The sequence below is a fragment of the Parasteatoda tepidariorum genome, chromosome 5 (genome assembly GCF_982258835.1).
Source record: "Parasteatoda tepidariorum strain Cologne lab strain chromosome 5, Ptep-v5.0, whole genome shotgun sequence".
In the NCBI taxonomy this organism is placed as follows: domain Eukaryota; kingdom Metazoa; phylum Arthropoda; class Arachnida; order Araneae; family Theridiidae; genus Parasteatoda; species Parasteatoda tepidariorum.
In genome coordinates, this window is record NC_141759.1 from 62,098,103 (window position 1) to 62,113,398 (window position 15,296).

General features: G+C 29.2%; 1 protein-coding gene and 1 long non-coding RNA gene across 5 annotated transcripts in view; both read right to left on the bottom strand.

Annotated features, from left to right (window-relative positions):
* Positions 1-9,997, bottom strand: part of LOC107440440 (protein Obscurin) — a 276,955-nt gene extending 266,958 nt beyond the window's left edge. For 2 of the 4 annotated variants that reach the window (XM_087164070.1, XM_087164068.1), the window contains exon 1: positions 9,663-9,997. The gene's annotated coding sequence lies outside the window, so the exon portion shown is untranslated. The remainder of the gene's footprint in view (positions 1-9,662) is intronic. The other 2 variants (XM_087164071.1, XM_087164069.1) reach the window with 2 other exon arrangements.
* A 1,814-nt stretch (positions 9,998-11,811) lies between these two features.
* Positions 11,812-15,296, bottom strand: part of LOC147809415 (uncharacterized) — a 49,144-nt gene continuing 45,659 nt past the window's right edge. Inside the window, exon 3 of the long non-coding RNA XR_015433740.1 lies at positions 11,812-11,944. This is a non-coding gene — a long non-coding RNA (uncharacterized LOC147809415). The remainder of the gene's footprint in view (positions 11,945-15,296) is intronic.

Consider the following 15,296-nt stretch of genomic DNA (forward strand, 5'->3'; position numbering starts at 1 on the left):
AATAAGTGCTTATTCTCAAAATTTAAAAGACGTGAATTGGGAAAACGAAAGTGATTTGAAACATTAAACTTAAGGCAGCCAACGAAAAATGGAAAATAAGAAACAAAACTTAAAAGAAAAAACGAGAGTTGAATAGAAAATAAAAAACAAGTAAGTAAATAAATAGAATAAAATAAATAAAAATAAATGGAATAAAATACATAAAAATAAAATAAAATAATAATAATGATAACGAAAATAATAAATAAATAATCACGAAACAAGAAAAACAGCTGTGGCTGAAAGAGACAAATCAGGGTAAAATGCATTCCCACGCGCTATGGTGAGAAACTAATGTCATTAACAAGAGAATCAGCACATTCATATGAATAAAACAAGATTCAAGGGCATCAAAATGAGCTGATGCGTCTGGAGTGGAAATAATTTTGTCATTGTCGAAATTGAATTTATGCCCAAAATTCCAATTATGTATTATTAAATTATGTAAAATTTAATTATGCATAAATTGTTGTTATTAATAATTTTTCGCATTTTTGAAAACAAACGTATCTATCATATTCCTTAAATCTAATTTATAAGGCACCTCTGATTTATCCGATGTAAAGGTTGCTCTATCAAAGGTACATTATGGTTAGTGCCCCAGCAATCATTCCTAGTGATAGCATCTTTGTGACTTAAGTTTAATTTAGTTAAAAGTGATTTAAATTTAATTATGTTAACAGCCCTGAAAATGACATTAAAGCCAAACCGGGAGTGGATATGAGCAATTTGTTGAAAATTAGGGAGAAACACGACAAAGTAACAAGTTCGCTGTAAGAATTCAAAGAAGAGGAGCTTCTAGATCTAGAATTTAGCGAGAGCTGAATTAACTATCGAAGGGTAAAATCCACGGTTAGCAGCGACAGAGGAGGAAGTTAAATTCAGAGTTTAAAGAAGAAGAGTTAGGGTAAATGTTAAGTGAGAAGAAAAAGAAAATGTGAAATGTAGAAATTTTCTAGCAATTAGAGTGATTAGAATTAACATGTTCATCCTAAAATATCTAAAAAGTGATAAGAGAAAAATAAATTTCCATGTCTGTAGTAAATTGAACATTGCGGTCAGATAAGTTGACAACAGAATGTAACTCAAGAAAATCAATGCTATAATATAGTGGTTACCAACAGGAGGCCCGCATCTGGCCCGCCAAGCCTTTCTTTTGTGGCCCGCGTACTAAAATATATTAGTTGTCGTTTTTCTGCGGAGATTTTTTGTAAAAAAAATCTATATGAGTTTAAAATACTTTTCTTTCGTTTAAAAAAAACTAATTTCTTCGTTTCTGTAAAACATATCAACGGTGCAAAAAAAAAAAAAAAATTCTCAGGTTTTGCATCCAAGAAAATATTTATTTAAATACAAAAATAATCGTGTATGTTGCTCTCTTATTAATTTTTTTTTTTTTTTTGTATTTTATGACTATAATTTAGCATGTGTGCATCAGAAATTTTCTCAAAGAAATTCTCCCATTTAACTTTTTGAAACCACTCATTTTTGACGAAATTATTTTCATTTGAATTTCATTAGAGGGAATGAATATCATGTTTTATTTAAAACCCTTGAATTGAATATCGCATGAGCGGAAAAGAAGAAAAAAAAATTTATTTCAGATGCTTGAGAATTTTTTTATTGCTTTAATTCCTAATAAAACGAAAAAAAATTTTATTTTTCACAGAATTAAATTTAAAAAAAAAAAAAAATTCACTAAGTTTCTGATTAAGAGAAGATTTAAAATGATACGTAACAAGCATTATTTGTAATGCTTGTTATTTTACTTTTTAATATTAAAAAAACTTTGATAAAAATCTGACAGTAATATATAATGTTCCTTCAAACATAAAAGAGTCCTATATAAAATTTTGATAAAGTTGTGACCCGCCATTTGACTGGTGTTTTTAATTGCGGCCCCTGGCCATATGTAAGTTGGAAACCCCTGCTATAATAAATCTATAGTTGATTCAGCTCTTGCTAAACTTACAGGACAAAAACTCCCCTTTCTTTCTAATTTTTACAATGAACTTGTTACTTTTCCGTTTTTCTCACCATTTCACAGCAAAATTGCTTATATCCTACCCCGTTTTGCCTTTAAATTCATTTTTAGGCCATTTAACAAAATTAAATTTAATCCACTTAAAGATCCTGACAGAATGAATAATTGCTGGGGCATGTGCCATATATCTTCCCAGTGCGACCTTGACTACGTCGGGCAAACCAGGTACGCTTTAAAATTTCAACTTAATGCTCATAATAGATACATAGATACGATTTTGGACATAAGTTCACTTTCGACAACGTCAAAATTATTTCCACTCCTTTCACAACAGCTCATCTTGATGGCCGGGAATCTTGCTTCATTCGTATGAATGCCGAATCCCTTGATAACGACAATTCCTCTCCACCTCTTCATAACACGTGATATGCATTTTTTCCTGATTTGTCTCTGTCGGCCACAGCGGATTATCTTCTTATGTCTTTATTAATTAACTATAGCCACCTAAGGCGTCCAGCTGTCCGCCACGCTAAAGGTTTTCACAAATAAAGTTTTTTAAAACGTAGCAGAAAATCTGAAGATTAGAGGACAATTAAAGTGTTCCTGTCCTGCAATTTTGTCTTCATATCCAATTCTGCTGCAGACATAAGTTAAACTTTTCTCCACTTTGATAAATGTAAACTAATGCGAACCTTACAATTAAATTATTAATTCCTTCGTATATTATTGGTTTAAGTTGTCGAAAATTAATATTTCAATTGTAAGGTTCGCATTAGCATACATTTGTAAGAGTGGAGAAAAGTATATGCATTTTTTAATAGTTTTTCGAATATGGCTCTTTGAAGACGAAAAAGCATAGATTTTCTTACAAAATGACTGATAACTAAAAAACTAATCCACATTTTTGAAAAAGAAAAAAAATGCTTCTTCATTTTGTCAAAACACAATTATGTGCCGAGTTTCGTGCTTGGGCGAGGCTTCTGGGGCGATATATAGTGATTACAGACACACAGCCGCGTTTATTATTATGTATAGATTTTATTTATTTAATTTTTCCTTTTTTTTATTTATTTCATTTTATTTATTTATCTTTCTTATTATTTTTTTTTTATTTCTCTCTCGGCTTCGAACCGCAGTTTCCGTAGTTCTATTTTTTTTGTCACCTTTATTTTCCATTTACGTTTGGTACTTATAGTTAAGTTTTATGTTTCATATCACTATTGTTTTTCTGATTCACTTCTGGCAAGTCTTGAGTATGGGGCCGATTTTAGAGCTCTCGAAACACGTCGACTTTTTCTTCTGAAGCCACATAAAGTTTTTTTTCATGCACATTTTTCCGCTTCTGTTTCTTGGGATTATTCTTCCGATTCATCCGAAAAATAATTTAATAATGAATCAAGACTTTCTATATATAGAAATATGAATATGAATTTTAATCTATGAAAATGAATCTTTCACAGAAATATGAATCATAGAAACGTAAATCTTTCACTTTATTTACAAGAAAAAAATTATTATATTTTAAAATTTCTTATCTTATCTCACAATTGGCTTCTATGTTTACGCAAAATGTCCTAAAAGGCACGACATTCTTGTATATGCAGTGCCCTAGCAAATTCAGAAATAATCGATTTAATCTTAATCTTAAATCATATTTATTAAAACCAAATTTATCGCAAGCAGCCATCTTTCAACCTTTTGGAGAAAATTTCTTGAAGTGGTAACTTTGATGTGTGATTCTTTGTTTTGTAAAATTTGATTTAAAGTCATTTTCCACACCATTATATAGATGGCTACATGGCCTGATAACTTTTGGTGGAAGAATAATTTTAATGTAGCGAATCCAGATATAAAGAGAAATGTGACACATTAAAGAAACAATTTTTTGAACCGTTACAGCGGTAAAACGATAAGAGCAAGTCTCTCAAAACTTTGTGTACCACCGGGTGATAAATCTGAATTTTGTGAAAAAGAAAGGTATGTTTCTTCAGAAAAAGCGAATTTTTTGATCAAAATAGATATATTTCACCACGGTTACAGTCAACTGTAATATACTGTTAACTGAAATATCTGTATGTTAACTGTACATATTTCAAAAGATTTCTTTCAGATATTGCCAAAGCACCTTCCACAATGGATAATCTGACTAACCATTCAAAAGTTTTAAAAATAATCCGTTAATTTTTTCCATACATCGCATAGTTTTTTTCCCTATCCTTTTTATGTATGCAACTTGTAGTTAAATATTTTAACTAGATGCTTTTATTAGCATAATTAGTTAGAAAATCACAACATTTAATATGGATTTCCAACTTTAGGACCCTACATTAGAGGTCCCAGAAAGTGCCTGCTGCAACAAACTGGAGTACCGAGAGGTAAGGTGATGGGTACCACGGGGTGTCAAAAACTTAAAGTCTTATATTAATCCTTTAACCCCTTGGGGACGGGTGATTCAGAAAAGCATTCGTACAAAATCAGAATCAGGATGTAATTAAATAAAAAACGGTAACTTTAATGTAGTCGTTTCTAATTTGACAGACTTACTTTGCTTTTATTTTAATTATTGTTAGTTTAATCATATATATAATCAATGTTAATTCAAAGTACAACTAAATAGTTTAATTTTGAACAAAGTAATGGTGAATAAAATAAATCAAACAATTATAACTCCGCCCACAAATAAACTGCTAAAGAAATACTTTGATTACCAGTTTTATCTTTTTACCTGATTGATACGGCTTTATACTGGCACGTATTTGTGACAGTCGGCTAGAAAGGGTTAACCCTTTCTAGCCGACTGTCACAAATACGTGCCATTGGAAATCCATATCCATATACGTGCCATTGGAAATCCAATACGTGCCATTGGAAATCCATATGTTCTGATTTCGTACGAATGCTTTTCTGAATCACCCGTCCCCAAGGGGCTATAAAAAAAATTTAACTAGATGCTTTTATTAGCATAATTAGTTAGAAAAATCACAACATTCAATATGGATTTCCAACTTTAGGTCCCAGAAAGTGGAGTGCCCTGCAGCAACCTGGAGTGCCGGGAGGTAAGGTGATGGGGAGCACGGGGTGTCAAAAACTTAAAGTCTGATATTAATCTTTTAAAAGTTATCTGCTGCTTTTCAAAAGAAAAAATATTTAATAAGTAGTAAATAGATTTTAGAATGTATACAGATATAAGTATCTTGTCCTAAGCGAAAAGTTATAAAGGTTATGCCCTACATTAAAAGTTTTTTTTAGCTACTTCATACATTTGCAAAGTTAAATTTTAAAAGTTTCAATTTTAAAGTGCAAATACAGCTCGAAAAAATTTTTTCAAAAAAAGTGTGAGGAGCTAGCTATATTAAGCTCCATTCTACGATTTAAAAAGTTATGTAACGAACAACGAGTTCCTCTATCACAATAACTTCCGATTTTATTTACCTTTTCCCTTTATTTTTAATTTCGCTTATTTACTTATACTATATATTATTATTAATTCCACCTTATAGCCTACAATTCAAGTATGAGTTCTCTTATCTAAGTTTAAATTCTTATCAGTTACATAGTTTTTTTTTTTTTCTTTGTCTTCCGGGCTGTTAACTACAACGCTTTTTGCAAAATAGTTTAGAGAGCGGTAGACAATAAATGACTAAAACATTCAGAAATTTTGCCAACATTTCAAAAGCTACACGGTGAGGAAACTAGAAAAAATGTTGTTTTATATATACTTTAACCCCTTGGGGACGGTTGATTCAGAAAAGCATTCATACAAAATCAGAATCAAGTTGTAATTAAATAAAAAACGGTAACTTAAATGTAGTCGTTGCTAATTTGACAGACTTACTTTGCTTTAACTTTAATTATTGTTAGTTTAATCATATATATAATCAATGTTAATTCAAAGTATAACTAAATAGTTTTATTTTGAACAAAGTAATGGTGAATTAAATAAATCAAACAATTATAACTCCACCCACAAATAAACTGCTATAGAACTACTTTGATTACCAGTTTTATCTTTTTGTCCTGATTGATACAGTTTTATGCTGTCACGTATTTGTGACAGTCGGCCCGAAAGGGTTAAAACCATTTACAAGTTGCGGTGTAGAAAATAACTTTAAATCAAATTTACAAAGCAAAGTACAATTTATTAAAACATAAACTTGGCTACCACTAGAAGAATTTTTTCCAAAAGGTGATGAAAGCAAGCAGCCCGGACTTCTACACATATGAAAAGAACAATGTCATACCTGCAACCTTTACTCCTTTCGTGAAGGACTTATCACAGTCGTAGTAAAATGGAATTTAAACTACCATTTTTGGCAGAAACTTACGAGATATTTTAATAGCGCTAATTAATAATTATATATATGCTTAATTTTTTTGAAAATAGTGGTGGTCAAAAAAATTATAAATTAAGCTTATAAATGCAAGGAATACATAGAAAGCATATATTTTACTACCATTTTAAATATAGGAATACAATTTTGAGCCAAATGCGCAAAAGTTGGCAGGTATGCAATGTATTCATATGTTATAAACATTATGCTTAACATAAATAAACATATGCATACATTATACCACAGACATTAAAGAACTGAGGAGACGAAAGTTTGGAAATTTTAAACCCTACACTTTGAAAGCAAAATCTGTTTTTTTTTTTTTCTTTACATATATGACACATTTCTAAAGAGATTTTGTATGCTCTGTAATTATAAGAGTGTCATGATTGATATGTCATTTTAGGTGATCTGGAGCTTGTGACATGCATGCTTTTATAATCAAACTAAAAATCTGTTATTTTTATGGGTGGTTGTGGGTTTCATATGTTTTCTCAATCTATTATTAGCGTCTTATTGTTATTGATATTTAATTGTTTGATTTATCGCTTTCTCGAACAAAAAATAAGAAAGAATAAAAAAAATTATAAAAATGCAAATAGAAAAAAACAAGAATACTAATTTTCAAATTTACAAAAAAAAAATTCTAAAATGAAAGAAAAAAATTGCACAAGCAATGTATTTAAGATACTTAACTGAGTTTTTAATTAATGACAGCTATTTTCACAGAAAAAAAGTAAACTCAATTATTTTCAAAGGGTGAAATTATTTTGTGTGAAAAAAATTCCAATAATAAAAGAAAATAATAATTTACTCAAGTAATCACTTCAAATGTTGGGATGTGAAGCAATTAGTTATATTTTTTTCTATTTATACATTTTTGTAAAAAATGAATGAAGGAAGAAGATTTTTATCCGTAAGTTTAATTTGCCTTATCTGATTTGAATGTTTAGTTGCGTTTAGCTGAGAAGTGCTATATGTAGTAAGTTAAGACAGTTTTTTTCAAAGAGTGTTCAGCGGAACCCCAGGGTTCCGTGAAAAAGGGTCAAAGGAATTCCATCAGTTTGGACTTTTTTTTCTCTAAACCAGTAATGATTTTTGAAAGTTGTAATAGCATTGCATCGAACCAATAAATAATTATTTATTGACTATTTAGCTTATTTTTGTGAAATTATTTCAAAAAAATTTTAATAAAAAAATAAAAAAATAAATAGTAAATTTTTAAAACAAATTTTTTTCAATAGCAATATTTTGAATAAATTCCTAAAAGAAGATAACATAAAACATTTATATCAGTATTTCTCATCGAATTTTAAAATTCAAAATTAAGTAACCAAATTCAAGAGTAAAGAATTATTTATCACTGATAACCCTTCTTGCCACTTATAAGATTTTGTAGCATAAGAATTCAGATTATTTTATTCAATTTTATCCAATCATACTCTAAAAAACTACAAGACTAAACACCACAGCTTATTTGAGAATTCAATTGTCAAATAGAAATTTCAAGACTTAATTTTAAGAAACAATTAAAAAATTTCACTATTCTCATTTTTTTATTTTATTTTATAACCGTCGTTGAACAGCCGACCCAATTTCATGGGTTTACGACTACTTACGTTCAACTCCGTAGCCTTGTAATTTTGAACCAATCCAGAAGACAAGGAAACTCCTGGATCAGTACCCCCAGAGGTATTGATTTGTTGTGGGAACATGGAGGACTTTGAGACTCGACAGATTTAACGTGCATCAGTCACCATTTACTAGACGGGGAGTCTTCGGCCGGCGAGGATCGAACCCACGACCTCTTGGATATGGGCCCAGCCGCCTACCGACCAGGCTATCCCGGCCACTATTCTCATTAAATGTTTAGATTTAATGTATAGTTTTTTTCTAGTTAGCATATTTGCACCCGTTAATGGGCTTTTTCTTTAAAGTTAGGGTTCGCCAAAAAAAGTTTGATGTTTAGGGCTCCATAGTTGACAAAATTGAGAACATCTGAGCAAAGATATAAGGTACGCTGAAAAATATTACAAAACTTATAATGTTACATAATTCTTAATAAATTTCTTAAGCACATTAACAAGTTATTATCAATATACGGCAATTTTTCTTACGTCTAATTTTTAATGTTATTAGATTTCGAAATAATCCTAACAAATTTACAATTTATACTGTATAATACTTAGAAAAGTTAGAAAACAGTAATGTAAAACTTGAATTCATTTACTACCGAAACTCTGTTTTCTCTCTTCAACTCATTTTGAAAAAAGATTCCAAATAAGTTATTAAATTTGTTTTTATACTTGAAAAACATTAAGAAAAACAATACTAAAATTCCTGCAAAACTGTCCTTTTTTTTCAAAAAAATATGGACAATTTATATTTTTCTCAGGGAATTCAAAATCAGTAAGTCAACAAAATAAATATACTATCAAATTAATGATTAAAGATTAAAATAAAAATAACGTTTTAATTTTAATATATTAATATTTGTTCCAGTTTTACTAACGTAAAAAAATATATTGACTTTAATTATATATTTTATTAATTAGCTATTATTTTGACTTCTTTTATTTATTTGTTGCATATTCTCCAACATTTAAGTTTTGAACTAAATATTTTTGGTAGTAGTGAATTAAAGCATATATTGTGAAACAAACAGAATATTTTTTAAAAGATGTTTAGCGGAGCTTCTAAACGTAAAAAATGGCCAAAATTTCTTTAAATCTAATTAATTGAAAATTTAGTTCAGTACCTTATCTCTCATCAGGAAATATGTTTCCTAAAAATACTGATATTTCGCAGTTGTGGAAGTAAGTTATTGTAATATGATGACAAACAAAATTAAAATTATATCAGTTGAAAATCAGAACAAATTCGTGGGATCTAGATGTTTTTTGTTTGTTTTTTTTTTTTATTTCTTTTCAGGTTTGAAAGTATAAGAATTAAAATCAAAAATGATTATTGTGATCTTGATGTTTTTTGTTTCTTTTTTTTTTAACTTTTTTTCAGGTTTGAAAGTATAACAATTAAAATCAGAACTGATTATTGTAATCTTGACGTTTCTTGTTTACTTTGTACTTTTTTTCAGGTTTGAAAGTATAAGAATTAAAATCAGAACTGATTATTGTGATCTAGACGGGGGTTGTTTTTTTTCTTCAGATTTGAAAACATAAGAATTAAAATCAGAACTGTTTCGTGTGAATTGGATGTTTATTTTTTCCTTCATTTCTTATCAGATTTGAAAATATGAGATAATCAAATAAGTGAATGAAGGGAACAAGGAAAACAAAAACCCAACTTACCAAGAGGAAATAATCCTTATTCGATGTGTGTTCTCTGGAAACTCCTCGACTCTAAAAACAGTCCTTTTTTGCGATGGGACCTAGAAATCTTCTCTTTCGATGAGTCAAATGTATGCCGGAAATGACGACAAAGAAAGAAATAGCGAAGGTTCCTCTTCTCGAAGGTAGCGACAGTTGCCTCAAACCTTCTTTTTCATCTTCCTGCTCTGTTTCTAATTCCAATCTTCATCTTCCAGTTCACTATCTTTTTGCACCCTCGCAGCTATTTACACTTTCTGACATCAGCCTTCAGGTTGTACAATCGTTGCTTTGTGTCCGGCGTTGTGTTTTCAAACCTAAATAGTTCAACTAATACTATTGCTGATGGTACTATTTAAGGAATAGAAACAATGGATGAATAACTATTTTTCGCTCAGAAAGCAGCAATGTTCTAAAAAATTTAATTCACTTGACATTTTTATTCCTGTTATCTTACAGTTAGGAATTCAATTATTACTATTTCAACACCATTCACCAAAGTATGATAGATGTAATAAACATATAATTTACAAAAACGAAAAAAAAGAAGAAAAAAAACTTTAACCAAATTAAAATTAGTGCCCCGCCTTCTCATGGTGAAGCTTTTAAAATATTGGCAAAATTAACATAACTTCTGAAAGCTTTAATTTTTAATTTTCTGCGACTCTATAAAACATTTTGCAAAAAACGCAGCAGTTGGTATCATTTTTTTGAAAATTATAAAAATCGCGGAGAACTGACAAATATATTCCATCTTCAAAAGAATAATAATAATAAATAGATAAATACACAAATAAATAAACAAAAAAAATTAACCAACCTAAAATCTTTATTCTTTTGTTGAAAGTTTTAACTATTCATTTTTTCTTCCTTGTGGTTTTTAGACCAAAAGCCTATATTATTCATCCTTATGAAAGTATTTGCCTCTTAATAAAAATATCAAATGTCTTTATGCTAGGTTAGAACATTGCTAGGTTTTTAATAGGTTAGGTTTTAGGTTTTTGCATCCTTACAAGTTCCTAAAAACAGAAAATTTTCGAATCAATAATATTTTTCTCCAACTTGTCATGATCTCATTAAATGATGGTAGGTGTGTATGTGCTTAAAAAACAAATGATTAGTTGATAAGGGTTAACGATATCCAAATTTAGACCCACAAAAAACATAAATTTTAATTCTGATAATTCTTTTTATTCCAACAAATTTACAAAATTTATCCGGTTTACGGCATTCAATACTGCACAAAGAAAGCATAAATTTCATTCGAAATAATTCTTTTTAGTTTAACAAATTAGCCCTAGATGACAAATCATGCTCAGTTTACAGCATTCTATACTTCATTACCGCAAAAAAAAACTTTTAAAAATTAAAAAAAACATACATTTTATTAGAAGAAATTCTTTTTAGTTTAACAAATCAATCCTAGAGGGCGAAGCCTATCCTAAATACGGCATTCAATACCGCACAAAGAAAACATAAATTTTATAAGAAGAAATTCCTCTTAGTTTGAGAAATTAACCCTAGATGACAAAGCATATCCGGTTTACGATATTCAAATTACACAGAACACCCAGTTCATAGAACACAGGAACCATTGATTTTAATATTCATAGTTCTTTTTTTATCCTGACAAGTTAATATTGTACAGCAAAATTGATCTGGTTTATATAGTATTCAAAGAGCATACACGAAAACATAGGTTTTACTACTGAAATTAATTTTATTTATTTGAGCTCATTATAAGCAAACTGTAAGTCAAAGCTGTGCCTATTGACACTAAGATAGTGCTTCGTTCGAAATATATAATTTTACAACCAGACAGAGATATATCTGGCTTTTCAACTGTAGCTTTATCAAACGAATCAGTCAAACCAAGCAGCATTCGGCGGTTTATTTGTCTGCAGACTGAAAACTGAAAGTTTTTCAGTTCGATTTTGACCTGACTTGCTGACCATATTGCTGCAAAAGATGAGACACATAATATTGTAATTTGGACAGTCCACTGCAGAAGAAATATGATGTCTATTTTCTTGACATCAATGACAGCAAAAACACACAAAACGCTGAAGCTATAACAAAAGTGCGCAGAACAAACAAGAAATATTGGAAGAGAAAACAAGCGTTCGGTGTGGTACAAGAAATTGAGTAATCTTTCTTTTTCCTTTAGTATCGTCAACTGTTTTTTCTTTGAAAATTCCTCTGGATGACTTAAATCAGCTACCATAGTCAGTTTTTTAATTCTTGTCGAGTAAAACATACACAGTCTAGAATAAAATATACCAATTATACTTGTTGAAAAAGGATGCAAATAAAATTGAAAGAATAATTTTACGTAAATGATTATATTCAAAACAGTTTCGTTGAATTTATAACCTCGCGTTAATGACATCTGAATCGCAACTGTACCATCAGATTTAATTAAAATAACAAGAAGAGGATATGTAAAAAGGGCAACATATAACAAAAGTACATAATATGTATTTTTCCATGTACAATTGTTTTTGTACTCCGATGTTAGAATTTTAAGAAATCGAAATATTTCCTTTATTCTTATTAGTGTAACAACCCAAAACACCAAACTTATGCTAGGAGATAAAAGAATAGTTAGAGTTATTTGCCAAAACGTAGAAGAATAATGTCTAATGACAACTGCTATCGCCAAATCGATGTAAATAACAAGGGAACTCAATAAAAATATCCAAGAAAATAATATCTTCCATAAGTCTGTTCCTCTAGACTTGAAGTCAAGACTACAAAAGAGAACTTTGAGAAAGCACAAATTCCCACAATTATTTCTGAAAATTTTGACTGCCATTTCTCAAAATTTTTCGCTCCTTTTATTTATATTCCTCCTTTAAATTACATTTTAGAGAGACTTAAGGATAAAAAAAATACTGAAAAGTCAGTCAGTTCTGTCAGTTTCGCAGTCAGTTCTGAAACTTTTTACAGTGGCTTTTCTGAGAAAGCATATAAATTTCCACAATTATTTCTGCAAAGTTTTTCAAATTGCTTTAAGTCTTTCATCTGTATTTCAATTCAAACAATATTTGTTGAGGATTTTTAGGAAAGCAGAAATTCGTTTAGTGGCTAAAAATTTACGCCATTCTTTTTTTTTTTTATTTATTTATACTTTAAACAATATTAAATGTTTTTGGCAAAACATAAATTTCTTCCGACATTTTTGAAAAGTTTTGCAGCTATTTTTAATACAATTTTATTCGCACGCTTTTAGATAAAATTTATTAAAAATGTGTCGATACTCAAAGGTTATAAAGAGGTTTTAGGGCAGCACTAAATTTTCCCCTTTCTTTTCTCTGAATCTCTTCAGCTATTTCTCAAAATACTGCTCGTCTATTGGCGTAATTCATTCTTTAAAAATTTTCACGTCCAATTCTAAAAAGTGGAACAGTCTTACAGTTCTCATCTAAATTCTTCAGATCTTTTAGATTAGCTATATTTAACATCAATCACAAATTTCCACATACATTTCTAAAAAGTTTTGCGGTCATTTTAAAAATCCTCTCTTATACTTCTAACTTAATGATATCTAACATTTGTTTAAGCTTTAATAAATAAACATTTACACGATCATAAAAAAAAAGGTTCTGCAGACTTTTTCAAAATTTTCGCACATACACCGACGTGTTCAGCTATATTTTGAGCATTGGTAAACAAATTCAAGAGCGCACAAACTTTCGCAGCCTTACACCTGAAAATTCATTCATTTTCAAAATTATTTCTCTTTTAATTGTTCCACTTTACCAATTCATGCGTCAATGACTGTGCAATCGTTATAAAAGTAAACGGTATTAAAACATCAACAGAAAACCGTATGTAAGAATATGGTTAATATTTATTGGTCCATTATCACGTAAATGTTTTTTTAGTCACGATAATGTAAAGAATAAACAATTGCATATTCAAATTAAGAAAAAGTAAACACCAGAGCGTGTCAAGTGATGACTCACGATCAATTTCGTCGCAAACCTTCACTGCCTTACTATACGTTCTTCCTTAGAAGAAAAAGTTTAAAGTAGGCTTAACTTTATTAAAACGGCAAACCTTTTAAAAAAATCAATATAAGGGTTTTCTCCTGAATAAATATAAAATGAATTTATGTACAACAATGCAAATAGATGTACGAAAAAGAACTTCTTAATGGTATTGATTTATTGCTTCTTGTTTGACTATGTTTACATTATTTGTGAGGATGAAAAGATGTCATGAACGGAAGAGTTAAAATATATTTGTTTTACAAAAATTTCGAAGCGTATTCTTGTCAATATTTGTTGTTTTCCAAGCTTTCGATAAATGAATATAATCCATCTAATAGAAAGTAAACACTGTCAAATTTTGAGTTATTTTACCTTACTAACATTAACTAATATTAAACCATGAATATAATTGTCCTATCACTGAGCTTTTTTTTTCTTTTTTTTTAAGTCTCCGAATGTCTTTTTGTTACCAAATTTAAATCTGGGTATTATTTTTTAGATTATGGGACGAGGCTTCAAAAGAGGCTTAGAAATGAAAGTTCAAAGCGTACTCCTGTTAATATTTTTCAAATTTTTGGTAAATGAATATAAGCCATCAAATAGAAAGTAAACACTGTCAATTTTCGAATTATTTTACCTTACTAACAATACTTAATATTGTACAATAAATACAATATTAACCTTTCGCTGTGCTTGTTTTTGAGTCTCTGAATGTCTTTTTGTTTGAAAATTTAAATCTGCTTATTATTATTCTTTTTAGATTATGGGACGAGGCTTTAAAAGAGGCTTCGAAATGAAAGTTCAAAGCGTACTCCTGTTAATATTTGTTATTTTTCAAATTTTTGGTAAATGAATGTAAGCCATCAAATAGAAAGTAAACACTGTCAATTTTCGAATTATTTTACCTTACTGGTAATACTTAATATAGTACAATAAATACAATATTAACCTTTCGCTGGGCTTGTTTTTGAGTCTCTGAATGTCTTTTTGTTTGAAAATTTAGATCTGTTCATTATTATTTTTTTTTTAGAATATGGGACGAGGCTTCAAAATAGGTTTAGAAATGAAAGTTCAAAGCGTATTTCTGTTCATATTTGTTATTTTTCAAATTTTAGGTGAATGAATATAAGCTATCAAATAGAAAGTAAACACTGCACTGCCAAATTTGAGTTATTTTACCTTATCAACATTTACTAATATTGAACAATAAATTTAATATTGTCCTATCACTGGGCTTGGTCTTGGGTCTATGAATGTCCTTTTGTTTGAAAATTTAAATCTGTGTTTTACTTATTTCTTTTAGACGAAGAAACGAGGCTTCAAAAGATGCTCATAAATGATATTCCGTTTGCCATAGTTAGTGATAAAATAATTTTGTTAAATCAATCTAATAATAGTATATTAATGAAAATTACAATGTTTCAGTATTGAAAGTTGCACATAGTTTAAAATATTATAAATGAATTCAGAACAATATCCTTTAGCCGTTTTGCAATTATTCTTAAGATCGTAAGAAAATAGCCTTTAAAAAAATACAAAAAAAGTTCAATCACTATATGACGCTTTAATAATTAATCTTTATCAAAATAAAAAAAAATCTAAAGAATACAGTAATAATTTA